This window comes from Vulpes lagopus, chromosome 14 (genome assembly GCF_018345385.1).
Source record: "Vulpes lagopus strain Blue_001 chromosome 14, ASM1834538v1, whole genome shotgun sequence".
NCBI lineage: Eukaryota > Metazoa > Chordata > Mammalia > Carnivora > Canidae > Vulpes > Vulpes lagopus.
In genome coordinates this window covers 6,927,572-6,941,277 of record NC_054837.1, presented here as the reverse complement: position 1 = coordinate 6,941,277, position 13,706 = coordinate 6,927,572, and the positions used below count along the sequence as shown (strand labels likewise).

The following is a 13,706-nucleotide window of genomic DNA, read 5'->3' as shown; positions in this document are numbered from 1 at the left end:
TGTGGGCGAAGCTTATGAATAGGCAAACACGGAAGAAATGCAAATGACTGGTAAACCCATAAAAAGATGATGGGCCTCCCTGGTTGTTCGTGTTTTCTGTTGCAGTGTGACAAATCACCCCCCAAACTCAGTGACGAAACCACCATTGTATCACATCAGGAACTCTGCAGTTTAAGAGTTTGGAAGCGTGACGACGGGGACAGTTTATCTCTGCTCCACGACGTCTGGGGTCTCAGCTGGAAAGACTCAAGAGCTGGGGCATGGTAGCTTCTGGAGGCATCTCCACTCACGCGGCTGTGGCTTGACGCTGGCGTGGGCTGGAGCTGGCTACCGGATCCCTGTGTGTCCTCCCCGGGGGCCTGCGAGTCTTCTTAACGTGGTGGCCGGCTGCCAAGCCCGAGGGTCCCAGGAGAACCAGGCGTAAATCCTGGCGTTTTTATGACTTGACTCAGAAGTCGCCAAGTGTCAGTTCCTCTCTGGGTAGAGACCCTACTTCTTTTTTTTTTTTTTTTAAGATTTTATTTATTTATTCATGAGAGATACAGAGAGAGAGGCAGAGACACAGGGAGAGGGAGAAGCAGGCTCAGGAGCCCGACGCGGGACTTGATCCCGGGTCTCCAGGATCCCGCCCTGGGCTGAAGGCAGCGCTAAACTGCTGAGCCCCCCGGGCTGCCCGAGACCCTACTTCTTGATGGAAAGGACGGGAGACGAGAATGGTGGGTGAGGGTGTTGGCGCAGCTAAGTGGGGAAAGTCGGCCTGCCACACGGTTGTCAGGAACACGAGAGTCCAAGAACTCGAGACCATTTATCACAGGCCAGATTGGTCGTTCTCCCAGTGTCAGTCCGTCTTCGGAAGGGAGAGCAAGGGAGGGGATGAAAAGGAAGATGAGAAAAACAAAGACATTGGACTAACCTTTATCACACTGTTTTTCTCAGGAGCCCCTGGGGGGCTCAGTGGGTGAGGCGCCCGCCTTGGGCTCAGGCCATGATCTCAGGGTCCTGGGATCGAGCCCCATGTCGGGCTCCCTGCTCAGCGGGAAGCCTGCATCTCCCTGTCTTCCCCACTCATGCTCTCTCTTGCTATGTCTCTCTCTCTCAAATAAATAAATAAAATATTTTAAAAATAAATAAGAGGAAAAAACCAAACGAAGGAAAACCTTGGTCTGGGAAGAGTTTCTTTTTTTCTCAAAATGTTATTAGAAACTGACCATTTTATTAGAATCTGGAAAAAAAAAAATCATTGTGAAAAAATCATTGTGCGTAAATACCAGTACATTTTCACATTTAAATAAACAAAAGCCAAAAGTTCTCTTATTTAACTTGCTCTTGAACATTAAACCATACATTCTACTGAACATAAAATTGCATTTTTTCCCCTGGAGTAGTTACTACATAGTTGTCTTCTATTGGGGGAATGAGTAAGTTTAAAAGTAAATAAAAAATCCACTTCTATGTGTGTGCGTATGAGAGATGTGGAGAATACACCATACGTTGTATTTGAGCTTTTTAAAGAATGTTTTTTAATTATATTCAAGAAAGTAAAGAACCTCAAGTGTAGCTAATTTTGTCTGATTTTAACGAGCCATACAGATATTATTTTGTTCCAAGAAAATTCTCCAGTATAAAAGAATTCCTTAAGCTTAATAAATGATTTGTAATTAATGGGTTGATATCCCTGGTGAAGTGCAAGGTGTTGTTATATTGGTTTTTTTTGTCATGTGCTAAGTGCATCAGCCTGTAGGGTAGTATTTTTACCAAGACCATTAAAACACAGAAAAATTTTTCCAATAAGAATGTAAGTTTTGGGGTCCCTGAGTGGCTCAGTGGGTGAAGCATCTGCCTTGGGCTCAGGCCATGATCTCAGGGTCCCGAGATGGAGCCCCGCGTCGGGTTCCCTGCTCAGCAGGGAGCCTGCGTCTCCCTCTGCCCACCCCGCCCCCCGCCACCACTCTCTCTTGCTCTCTCTCTCTCAAAAAAATAAATAAAATCTTTAAAGAAAAAAAAAAAGTTTAATGCTCTTTACCAAAGCCATCTGGGTTCTTTTCATATCACTAATATAAATGTATGATTTTATGTTTATTTACCGTACCTGTAATATTTATAAATGTTAATTGTGCGGTTAACTAACTCCACAGCTGAAATATCAGAAAGGGAGACAGAACATGAGAGACTCCTAACTCTGGGAAACGAACTAGGGGTGGTGGAAGGGGAGGAGGGAGGAGGGTGGGGGTGACTAGGGTGACGGGCACTGAGGGGGGCACTTGATGGGGTGAGCACTGGGTGTTATGCTATGTGTTGGCAAATTGAATCCCAAATTAAAAAAAAAATGTAAAAAAATATAAATAAATAAATAAATAAATAAATAAATAAATAAATAAACAAATAAATAAACAAACTAACTCCACAGCCTGCAGCAGCAGATTCTGTGTGCGTCTCACACGCCGCTGTGCGAATGCATAAGGCCACCCTGATCTTGGTACCTGCCACTGCAGAAATGATTACGGCAGAGGATTCGGGGACCGGCAAAGAACAGTCAAGGGTTCGCGCCTTCTCCAGCCTTGCTGGAGGAGACGGAGCTGCTTTCCCCACAGCGTCATCTTTTTGACACTTGCAAGAGAATAATAGATTATTCTCCTGCAATTGCTAATAAAACACAAACACCGAGTTAGCAAATTAAAAAGTTAAATTTCTCAGAATGGCATGGACTCATCTATATTGCATATAAGAAATAAATATTTTACTCGCTGCATCACTCAATTCTCTCTCAATACACATTATTTGAAATGGAGGTGAATTAATTTTTTTTATGGGCTGCCCATTCTGACTTTCTCGCGTTGCACCACATCCCTGAGCCGATGCGAGAGGACGCCCTAGCACAGTGACATCGTACTGAGTGCGATGCTAGAGCATAAATCAGTTCCCACTCTGGGCGGCTCTCAGGTCATAAACTCTGCTGGTCATCTGCTGTTTCAAATTAGGAACGTGGTGGGCAGCTGGGTGGCTCGTGGTTTCGCACCACCTTCGGCCCAGGGCCTGATCCTGGAGACCCGGGATCGAGTCCCGCATCGGGCTCCCTGCATGGAGCCTGCTTCTCCCTCTGCCTGTGTCTCTGCGTGTCTCATGAATAAATAAATAAAATCCATTAAAAATATATTTAAAAATTAGGAACGTGAATGCCCACGGAACCCGCGTTCGATTCTGCTATCACGGGCTTGCCCATAGAAACTTATTTATCACGAATAAAATGGCCGTACTTCCATTTGTGCAAATAAAATAGAGGATGGTACGATGATCTGACTGCTCGTGGACCCTGGTTGTGTCGAGGAGATGCCGGACGAGGACGTGGGTGGGGGCATCCGTGACACTGCAAAGGGGACTCTTGCAGGAACGATGCTCTAGTGCTTCTGGTGTCCGTGCCAGATGTGCGGCTTTACTTTTCCCCACGTCACCTACTAGAAAAGCCACCTTCAGTTTGTTTGGGGGCAAGGACTCAGTCCGTCGGGCTGTGGTGGTCGTGGCCCCGGGTGTCGCTCCTAAGGAGAAGGGCAGGGAAAGGGGAGAGAAGGCCAGGGCTGAGCTCACGAGACTCCTTCCTGGGGCAGCAGGACAGCTCGGTGAGAAGGAGGGCACGCGGGGAGGGGCGACTGGGGTCTGCAGCGGGGAAGGCAGGTGGCCTGCGCAAGCCATCCGGGGTGCATCTGAGCAGGACGGCCAGTCGGCTGCCAAAGCTGGAATCGAGGGCAGGGCGGGTAGGGGGAAGCTTGGAAAGAGGCCCTACCGTTGAACAGTCGTGCGTGTGGGGTAGCCGTGACCCGGCATGAGACCAGACATGTCGGAAGAGATGTCAGTAGGTCACCCGGCTATTTGCCTCTATGTTTCCTTGTGACCCGTGGGACCAGCCCCATTGGGTGCACCTAAGCAGACCCCAGTGTGCAGAAAGGTCTGCTCTTCGGAATTTGCTCTTTAAATCATGCAGTGACACAATCCCCTTTGTCACCGTCGTGGAGATCAAGCCCTGGCAGAGGCACACGTTCACCTGCAAGCAAGCGGGGGTAAGCGGGGGTGTGGGGTGGGTGCGTCGGGGCAGGAAGGCCAAGGACGACTTTGGGTTTTGATTCCAGAACAAATGACAGAACCATGGGCCGTAGCCGGGAAGAGGGCTGCTCAGCGTGTCTCAGGCTGTGGAGGTGCACGGGGTCCAGTTACATGCTCATGCCCATCGGCGACAGGGACCTAGGAAACACAGGGCACCTGGTAAAAATAAATAAATAAATAAATAATAGAATAATAAAATAAAATAAATTGATAGAATAAACTTTTCTTAAAAAAAATATTTATTTGATTGAGAGCAAGAGTAAGCACAAGGGCAGGGGCAGGGGGAGAAGCAGCTGCCCCGCTGAGCAGGAGCCGGACGCGGGGCTCGATCCCAGGACCTGAGGTCACGCCCTGAGCCCAAGGCAGACGCGTCACCCACGGAGCCGCTTGGGTGCCTGAGAGTAAACTTTCTGATAAAATGGTATTTAGGTAACGTCAGGTGATATGTCAGGAGCAAATGGCTGGAGGCCACGAAATCTCTTGCTGGAGAGGAGCCGGGACAGCGTCTCCTTCCTGCACCGGGCAAGGCTGTCTCAGTCGTCGTCCTTGTGCGGGCAGCCACAGCCTCGTTGTCGTTTTATTATTATCGTTATTTGTCCGTACTTTGGGTATCCTACATGTGTGTGGTTTCTATAATAGGTGCGATATCAAATCCCCCATCTAATCCTCCCCTGCGCCCCGGGAGCAAGGTCACCACACTAAGCCGCCACATGCCGCCGCTCCGCCCTGTGTTTGCACATCAGGATTTCTGCCGAGGCTCAGAAACACCAGCGGCCGGTGGGGGACGACCTCTGTGGCCGCTCGGGGCAGACACCTGCAGGGACCTAAGGGTCGGGTGGACATCGGGAGGCACGACAAATCCGGCAGTAGGAACGCTCAGCGCGGAAATGCGCAGGACACGGCGACAAGAGCACACAGGGAGGTCACTCTTTCGCTGCCCCGCAGACCGGGGACGGGCCTGAGGAATGTTGAAAGCATCGCAAAGAAAGGATAATTGTGTTTTCCTCAGCTGGCGATCGTGCCGCTTGCGGGAGCGGCTGGTTTCGAGGCCGGGAACCGGCCACCCGCTGCCACTAGCGAAGGCTGGTGCCACGGCCACGGTCTTTCCGCACGCCCGGGGGGCTTGCTGTGGCTTCGGCTGAGCACTGTGGGGAGCTGTCACTGTGTAGGCAGAACAGGAGCTAGCGGACTTGCCAAGTGCCAGATGAGGGCATTTTTCGGCGTCCGAGAGCTTACGCCACCGGGGTCTGACATTTTCCCTCAATACCCTGCGTTCCAGCCCTTGCAAACGTTGCTGCTTCTGAGTCCTAGGACACCACGAGTTTTGAGTCCGAGTCTCAGTCCTCCGAGCCGTTGCTTCGGTGCAAAGTAACCCTGGCCGTAAATAGACAAATAGATATCTGGAGGAAAATACGAGGTGACGTGTAGTGAGGTTTTAATTATCACGGATTCTCAAACGACCGTGTTGCCCGTGAATGGCGTGCCGTGACGGGGTTGGGAACAAGGACCGTGTAAGATACGCGCAATATTCCGTGACATTTTGTATAATAGCGTGCATGATGCTTTACTCTCCTGGCCTCTGCCACCTGAAACTCAACGCTTGTCCCACGAGAAGTTTTAGGGTGCGTGGCAACGGGGCTAGCAGCCCGTGAGCGTGATTTGGGGACTTACTGTCCATGCTGTGCAAAGACAACAGGGAAGCCAACTATATGTCTGTTCTGAAATCCCCAAGAGAAGTGTCCTGAGGATGGAATGGCCACGAGGCAGCGTGAGACTGTTCCACACCTCGGTCGGGTCTGGCGCAGACTCCGCAAGGTCGCTCTCCGGGGCCAGCCAGCTCGGGCGCACAGTGTGCCCGCAGGAGCAGTGCCCGCCCCAACCCGCCCCACAGTCTTTGGGAAAACAGCTCCAGCGTGGGGCGGGGGGTGGGGGGGACGTGCTTATTTCCCTAACCACGAGGCCAGAACCAGTTGCCGTGGAAACAGTTGGCTCTCAGTTTCGCGGGACCCCCACCCAGATAAGGACGAGGGCGGGCAGCGGGGCTGTAAAAGCAGCAGAGGCTTTAAGGAAAGGCAGCGACGGGCGCGCTCGGGAGCAGGTGCTCCGAGGCGCCGGGTTGGGGGCAGGACAGGGACGGGTGGCCAGGCTGGGCTCGGACGCCGCTCGCAGCACCGCACAGACGTTTTTAGGGTGAAATCTGCCCCTGGGGTGGGGGGTCATCTGGGACTTACCCCGACGAGCCTTGTGCATCGTCACCCTTACTGGAAACAGTCAAGTCAGCAGCAGCTCCGTATTAGCATGCTCTGGAAGCTTCGGGTGTCTCCATGTCCTTTTCTTCCCTCTTTGATCCTGTTTAATGCCTTGATCGCTAGGAGTCCCCCAAAGTCGGGGAAACAGCAGGATGACCTTGTCTTACTAGAGAGCGACCTAATGGCCCTAACATGCTACTGCTCTCTAACGCGTTCTGACGAGTTCCACCAACGCGGCCCCGCATACCGACCGGATGCAGCGGACCCGTCCACATGTGCACCGGGCAATCTCATGTGCATCAGCAATCTCCCCAAAACGTGGGGGTAAAACCAGCTTTTAAGCCTCAGTTTTTGTCAAAGGATTTCTGCCAAGCGACCAGAAGACGGTACCGAGAAAGCTCTTCCTTCGGCACCTGTTATTTTCATAGGATCGTGGCGCAGGATGAGGATTTAGAATCTGTAATGCGGGCAGCCGACCGCAAGGATCCCCCAGAGCGTGGGTCTTCACTCCTCTCAGAAGAGACGCCTGTAAACATTCGGGGTCCTGAGTTCAAGCGCTAAAGAATTCCCCAATTTATGTTAATTTCCTTAAAATCTTTTTTTTTTTTTTTTTTGTCTGAGATGCTTTGGGCACCTTTACGACTCCTTATTTTTCTTTTTCTTTATTCTTTTTTTTTTTGGAAGATTTTATTTATTTATTCATGAGAGACCCAGAGAGAGAGGCAGAGACAATGCTTGGACAGATTAGGTAACTTGACCAAGGTCACATGGATAGGTAAGTCCAAACCAGAATTCAAACCCTAATTTTTCTGACTCCAGAGGTGCCTCTCAGGATGGAAAAAAATATTTCTCCAGGGAAATCCTGCTTAGATGTAACTGCTGAAATTTGTCACCAGTAAACTCTGGATTTATTGCTCGCCAAAACTATATTTGAAACTGAGCTCCCAGGCTTGATGACTTCTCCACCTATAGAGCCCAAGGGAACATTTGGTTCATTTCAGGTGAAGTGGCATGAGACCGAGTCTGTGATGCTTTCACACGAAAAGGTGTGACTCCTGAACGGTGAAGGTTCAAACCCCATCCCGGCCCACGAGGACAACCGTGCATGGAAAACGGGCCTTTCAGCACTGGTTCTGTGGCTGCTTTGAGCAGCGAGGACCCAGCGAAACTGGCTTTGGGCCCCGCCGGGCCAGGCCATCTAACGTTAGGAGCTGAGCTGGCACAGAAAATTTGCCCTTCTTGGAATTCAGCATGAAAGATTAAAAAAAAAAAAAAAAAAAAAAGCACCATGGGGGTGTTGAATTGCTGTGCATGCTTGGAATGGAAATGAAAACTTCAGGGGCGCCTGGATGGCTCAGGCGGTGAAGCATCTCCCTTTAGCTCAGGTTCCGATCCCCAGGTCCTGGGATCGAGTCCCCTGTGGGATCAGGTGCTCAGCGGGGAACCTGCATCTACCTCTCCGTCTGCCCCCCCCACCCGTATTCTCTCTCTCTCTCTCAAATAAATTAATAAAATATTTAAAAAATAGATACATAAATAAAAAGGGAAAGAAAGCAAGCATGAATCAATCAAGTGCAGCTAGTGTCCCCTGATGCGGGGCTTAAACATTTACGTAAATCAAGTCGACTTCCTAATTCCAACGGTCTCTGAACTGAAATTCTTCCTACCTAGTGGCAAATCAGGAAATTAGCAATCCCCGCTGACCGGCTTCCAGCAGCAAAACTTCTAGAAGGAGGTTAAGGCTTTGAGCGCCAGCCAGCAAAGTGAGCAGCGTTTTACCATTGACCCCGGTATTTAGTGAGCTGATGGTGGACGCCGAGTGGGCGCCAGGAGGTGCCCCTGTACTAGTAACACGCGTACTGTGGCAGCGGGGGGCCAGTGCCACCCCTAAGCGGGCGGAAGCAGGCTGGAGGGCTGCCTGGAGGGGGCTTCGGGGGCTCGGCTCTGCAGCACTCAGAGCACGGGAAGGACAGGAGCACGCGGTGTCCAGGCTGCGGCCTGTCGCCCCACCATCGCCCGCCCACCTGTGCGTCTCATCGGCCACAGCCCTCGGAAAGCAGAGCCCAAGGGGATTGGGCAGGAACCCGGGGCCCGAGCGGAGCAGAGGCGGGAAGGGGTGGCTGGAGGGGAGCAGGAGTGGCAGCCGGTGTCTCCGTGTTTCACGAGCGAGCAAGCGAGGAGGGAGGAAGCTGATGGACGGTCGTCTCCACGCACACCCTCCTGTCTCTCCGTACGATGCTCCGGGGGTGTCGGCACAGAGGGAAGCGTCTGCCACGGGCACCAAGCACAGAGCCTCCGCATCACCCATGAGCAGAAACCCACGTAATGGTGTGAAGACTCTCGGAGGCCAGTCGCCAGACAACATGGACCAGCGATTTCCAAAGCAGAAAATACACGGACGAAGAATGGTTAGTCTCATCAGCACACGTTCTCGTGCACATTAAACCCAAGTAAGATGGGTCTTTCCTGCTGAATCATCAAGAAAGATAGCTAACGCCTCACACGGAAGGGCCAGCGGGGTCTTTCACACGCTCTTAGGGTCAACTGACGTGGCCTTTCTGAAAATCAACGTAATAGTGATTCTGCTTAAACAGATAAAGATGAATGCACAAAGATACGCGTGAGAGCTTTCATAATAGACCGAAAAAGGAAACAAATGTCCCACCTGACTGCAAGTGTCGAGTGAATCACACAAAGTCCATTCCATCACATTTTGTAGGGGCATTAAAAATCCTGTTCACGGGACATCTGGGGGGCTCCGCAGTGGAGCGTCTGCCTCGGGCTCAGGCCGTGACCCCAGGGTCCTGGGATCGAGTCCCGCATCAGGGTCCCCGCAGGGACCCTGCTTCTCCCTCTGTCTGGGTCTCTGCCTTTCTCTGTGTGTCTCTCATGGATAAATAAATAAAATCTTAAAAAAAAAAAACCTGTTCACAAAGACATTCTTGACCTAAGGTGAGCAGAAATGCAATATGAGAAATCACATGTGTATCAGCACGACCATGTTCAAAGAATAAAGTCAGGAAAATGTTGAAGAAAAAATATCAAAATGTCAGTAATAGTTGCTTTTTCTCTGGATAATGAGATTTATGGTGATTATTTCCCCCTTTTGCCTCTTTATGGCTGTGTGTTCTCTCCAAATATTCTAAGATGAGGATGCATTCATTAATATTTATTAGATGCCCACATTGTCCCAGTCACTGTTGGGAGGACCTGGACCCACAAAGCTCTTGAGGCACAGCCCCTGCCTCCATTTGCTTCCGACCTAGTGATTTTTTTCTTTAAAAAGATTTTATTTTAAAAAAAGATTTTATTTTAAAAAAATATTTTATTTATTCATGGAAGAGAGAGAGAGCAGGGAAAGACGCAGAGGGAGGGGGACAAGTAGACTCACACTGAGCACAGGGCAGGATTCGGACCCTGGGATATGACCCGAGCCGAAACCAAGAGTCGGATGGTTAACCGATGGAGACACCCGGCGGGAGCCTCTCTAAGTGATTTATTTTTATCTTATAACTTGAAAAACTAGAGAAGAAGCTCTTGTTTGTATTCCCCGAGCGAGTGAGAAGCAGCGTCCCACCAGTTCCCCATGGATCTCTTTCCCTTCGACCACCTTTCCGAGCCCACGGGGATTATGACTGCTTATCTTACAAATAGGTCCAAAGCCCTGTGCAAGGTAAACCAACAGAGCTTTCAGAAAAAGTGAATAAGCAAAATATCTTCAAGGCTCTGGAGGAGCTAACGTGCCCTTAAGTGGGACACAAACGTGCTGACGACAGATGGGGAAAAAATGGCACATCGTATTGAACCAAAATCCAAAATTAAGCATCCGTGAGTTCACGCATCCCGTGATTGAGAGTGACCGTGCAGGCCCCCGAGAAGGTAGCGTACAGTTCGCATGCAAGACCCCCCGTCCAGAATATGTAAAGAGCTCCTCCGTGGCAATAAGAACAAGGCAGACAAGCGGGAGAACAGTGAGCAAAGACCTGAACGGGCAGTCGCAGAAGGACACCAGGTCAACAGGCAAGGATTCCCGACCGTAGTCCCCATGCAACGCAGACCACGCCCCAAGTGGCATCGCTGCACCCCCGGGTCAGGCACAGAGGTAGCAGCCAACACGGACGTAGGGGTGGGGCAAGCGGCCCCCGTGCTGTGGGTGGGAGTGAGATTGGCGCACCCACTGGAGAAGACACCTGGCGGGGTCCGGGAGAGCCGGGGGAGGGCATTCCAGCATGGGCACCCCCGACCCACACCTGGCATGTCCCTTACCTTACATCCGTCACCGCCAAGACCTCAGCCCACCCAGCTGTCCATCACCAGCGGAGTGAGCAGGAACGGGCGGCACATTCGTGCCCGCGGCTCGGTCCCACGTGGCGTGGGTGACAGGCTGCCCACCGAGCGAAAGGAGCCAACGCAGGCGCACACCATGTCACTCAGTCTACGCGGTGCTGGAGGACGACTGCGCTAACCTGTGGGCTGGAATCCAGGTCAGGGACACCCTGGGCGGGAGGGCAGGGTGGTGGGCCCGGGTGGCTTCCGGGGTTCTGGTCTCCCTACCGGTGGCTTCCCTGGTGTGCTGTTCACGTGGATTCACCAGCGCATACTTTCCAGTATGAAAATCAAGAACTGCGAGACACGTGTTCATGACCCCATGTGTGTAGCCATGACACGTACACATACATGCACATGCGTGTATGCAATCCCAGAGCGGTGTGCATGCATGTGTCTTCACCCCCACACACACTTGTGTATACATCCAACTGTAACCCCCCAGCTGCCCACCCGCCCGTGTTATCTCCCTTCTAACCTGACTCCGGTAGCTGTTGGCCCACTTCCTCCCCGGACCCTTTATCTGTAGCTGGAATAATAGTCTTGAAGCATAGGCTGGGCTGTATCTGTCTCTGGCTCGTGACCAGTCGCAAGTACCCACGTCAATCAGAATAAAATCCTCGGAGGAGGCATAGATCCCTGACGGCTGATGCCAAACGGTCTCACCACCCAGACCTGTCACTTTTGTCTCTTTATCCTGCTTCATGTGTCCTGATAGTTCTCCTAACCAGCTGACATACCCTTGACTCGGTTGTGGGCTCACAGCCAGCCTCCCCGCCGCTAGTGTGTCAGCTGCATGGGACCAGGGACCCGGGCTTGCGGTTCGTGTCTCTGCCGGCATGAAGTAGGCAATGAGTGAAGGAAGGAAGGAGACCAGCACCGAAAAATATAGGAAACAGCAGAACATATATGTGCCACTTTCTTTTATGGGTTAAAACAAAAAACAAAAAACAAACAAACCAAAAAAAGAGAAATTACTTACTTGATGTGCTTCAGGCCTGTTTCTCTCTCCCCCTCTATCTGTTTTCTCCCCCATAACCCCACATGACATGTCCATGCAATGTCATTATATAATCCCAGTGGTTCAGAATTAAATGAGGGTGACATCCAGGTAGAGACCCATTATGCTGGAATTCAGGATTTTTAACTGAGCCTTGTTTTGTGGATACATGGCCCTTTTGAATACTAAAAACCCATTTTTCTTCCTAAAAGTATCTGTGTTTGGGACCTAGGGATGCTCCCTTCAGCATTCTGGCTAAGAAAAATTTTCAAACATAGGAACTCAGGTGGCTCAGCGGTTGAGCATCTGCCTTCAGCCCAGGGTGTGACCTCGGGGTCCTGGGATCAAGTCTCTCATCCCTGGCTTCCCCGCACGGAGCCTGCTTCTCCCTCTGCCTATGTCTCTGCCTCTCTCTGTGTGTCTCTCATGAATAAATAAATGAAATCTTTAAAAAACTTTTTTCAAACAAAATAACACCATTTTGTTAGGCTTTACAACAATTCAAAACTTTTCAGATCCCGAGGATGAATTGTTCGTAAGGGCCTGTGTCCAGAAATTGAGGTTGTCTCCATCAGAACTCATACCTCCCTGTCCTCAGAATGAACCGGGGGGCTCCAGGAGCAGGCAAGGGTGTTCACAGTTCATTTCTGTGTCTGTATAGACGGGCTAGTTACCTTTTCAGAGCCACCCAGTGGGGTGTGCCCCTTGATAGGCGTCTAAAAACCGACAAAATGTGCAAATTGTTGGCACAGGGAGGGAGAAGTCCAGTTTGGTTGTCAACCTGCTTGGCCCTTCAATTCAAGTTTAAAAAAAAAAAAAAGTTTCAGGCCGTTTGGGTTACTACATAGCTGACGACACAGTTTTGTTGCTTTGTTTTTTAGTTGGAAAAATGAGAAACCGCGATAAGGCCGCAAGTACACAATATGTACTCAGCTGCTAGGAAGACTCTCCTTCCCCTCCTCCCTCTGGGAAAGCAATAAGCATAACATCGAGCTGTAACTGTAACTGCAGATTAGATAATAAAATGAATCCCAAGAGACACTGAGTATAACAAGGCCAGTGTCAGATCATTCGCTCATCAAGTAGTCCAATCTTTCAATAAGGCAGGCCGTGATGGCTATAGGGGAACAATGATGCTTTTAGGTCGGAGTGAGTGCGAAGCAACCGCTCCTGTCAGAGGAGAAGACAATGCCAAGTTTCATGTTGGAGTCAGACTTACAGCTTAGGAGGGCAGAGCACGGAGTAATGAGGATACGCATGTGGCTCCAGTGTGGGGATTCTGGTTTCACTGGTTGCATGTCTTGGAAGAGCTGTGTAACCCAGGGTGAGTTCGTTAACCTCTCTGAATATCAGCTTCCCGGGGGTGTAACATGAGGATGGTAAAAACACCTAATCTGCGGGGCTTTTGTGACGATCCAGTGAGGTCTTGGTTCCAAAAATATTTTATTTTATTTTTAAAGATTTTATTTATTTATTCATGACAGACACACAGAGAGAGAGAGAGAGAGAAGCAGAGACACAGGCAGAGGGAGAAGCAGGCTCCATGGAGGGAGCCCGACGTGGGACTCAGTCCCGGGTCTCTAGGATCAGGCCCTGGGCTGAAGGAGGCACTAAACCTCTGAGCCACCTGGGCTGCCCCCCAAAAATATTTTATAGCCAAGAATATGCTTTGATAATGTATAGGATTATTAGTGTGCTTGAATAATTCCTTAAATACCTCTTACTTCCTCCCTCCCTCCAACAGTCATGTCCGCAGAGTTTAGCTGAAGTACTCCCATCCCTGCGGCCTGCATATCCCTACTGTTGTAGATGAGGATGGATTTCAGTAATTAAATGAAAAAGTTGTCTATGTTTCATATCTGAACCATCCTGCCTAAGGCTTCAGAATAGAACGATGGCCTTCTCTGAAACCCAGATTATTAATGCTGCACATATATAAACAAGCAATGCCCTGGCGCCCCTGAAGGTAGGAAGCCAGATGAAGATTGAAAAGTGAGGAAAATCTCCTCCTTCCCCGTCCCAGATAGAACAAATGT

The 13,706-nt window shown here is 50.4% G+C and overlaps 1 protein-coding gene across 1 annotated transcript in view; it reads left to right on the top strand.

Moving 5' to 3' along the window:
- The window catches only part of RNLS (renalase, FAD dependent amine oxidase), a 242,966-nt gene that overhangs the window by 174,768 nt on the left and 54,492 nt on the right, over positions 1–13,706 (top strand). The gene's annotated exons all lie outside the window — the stretch shown is intronic.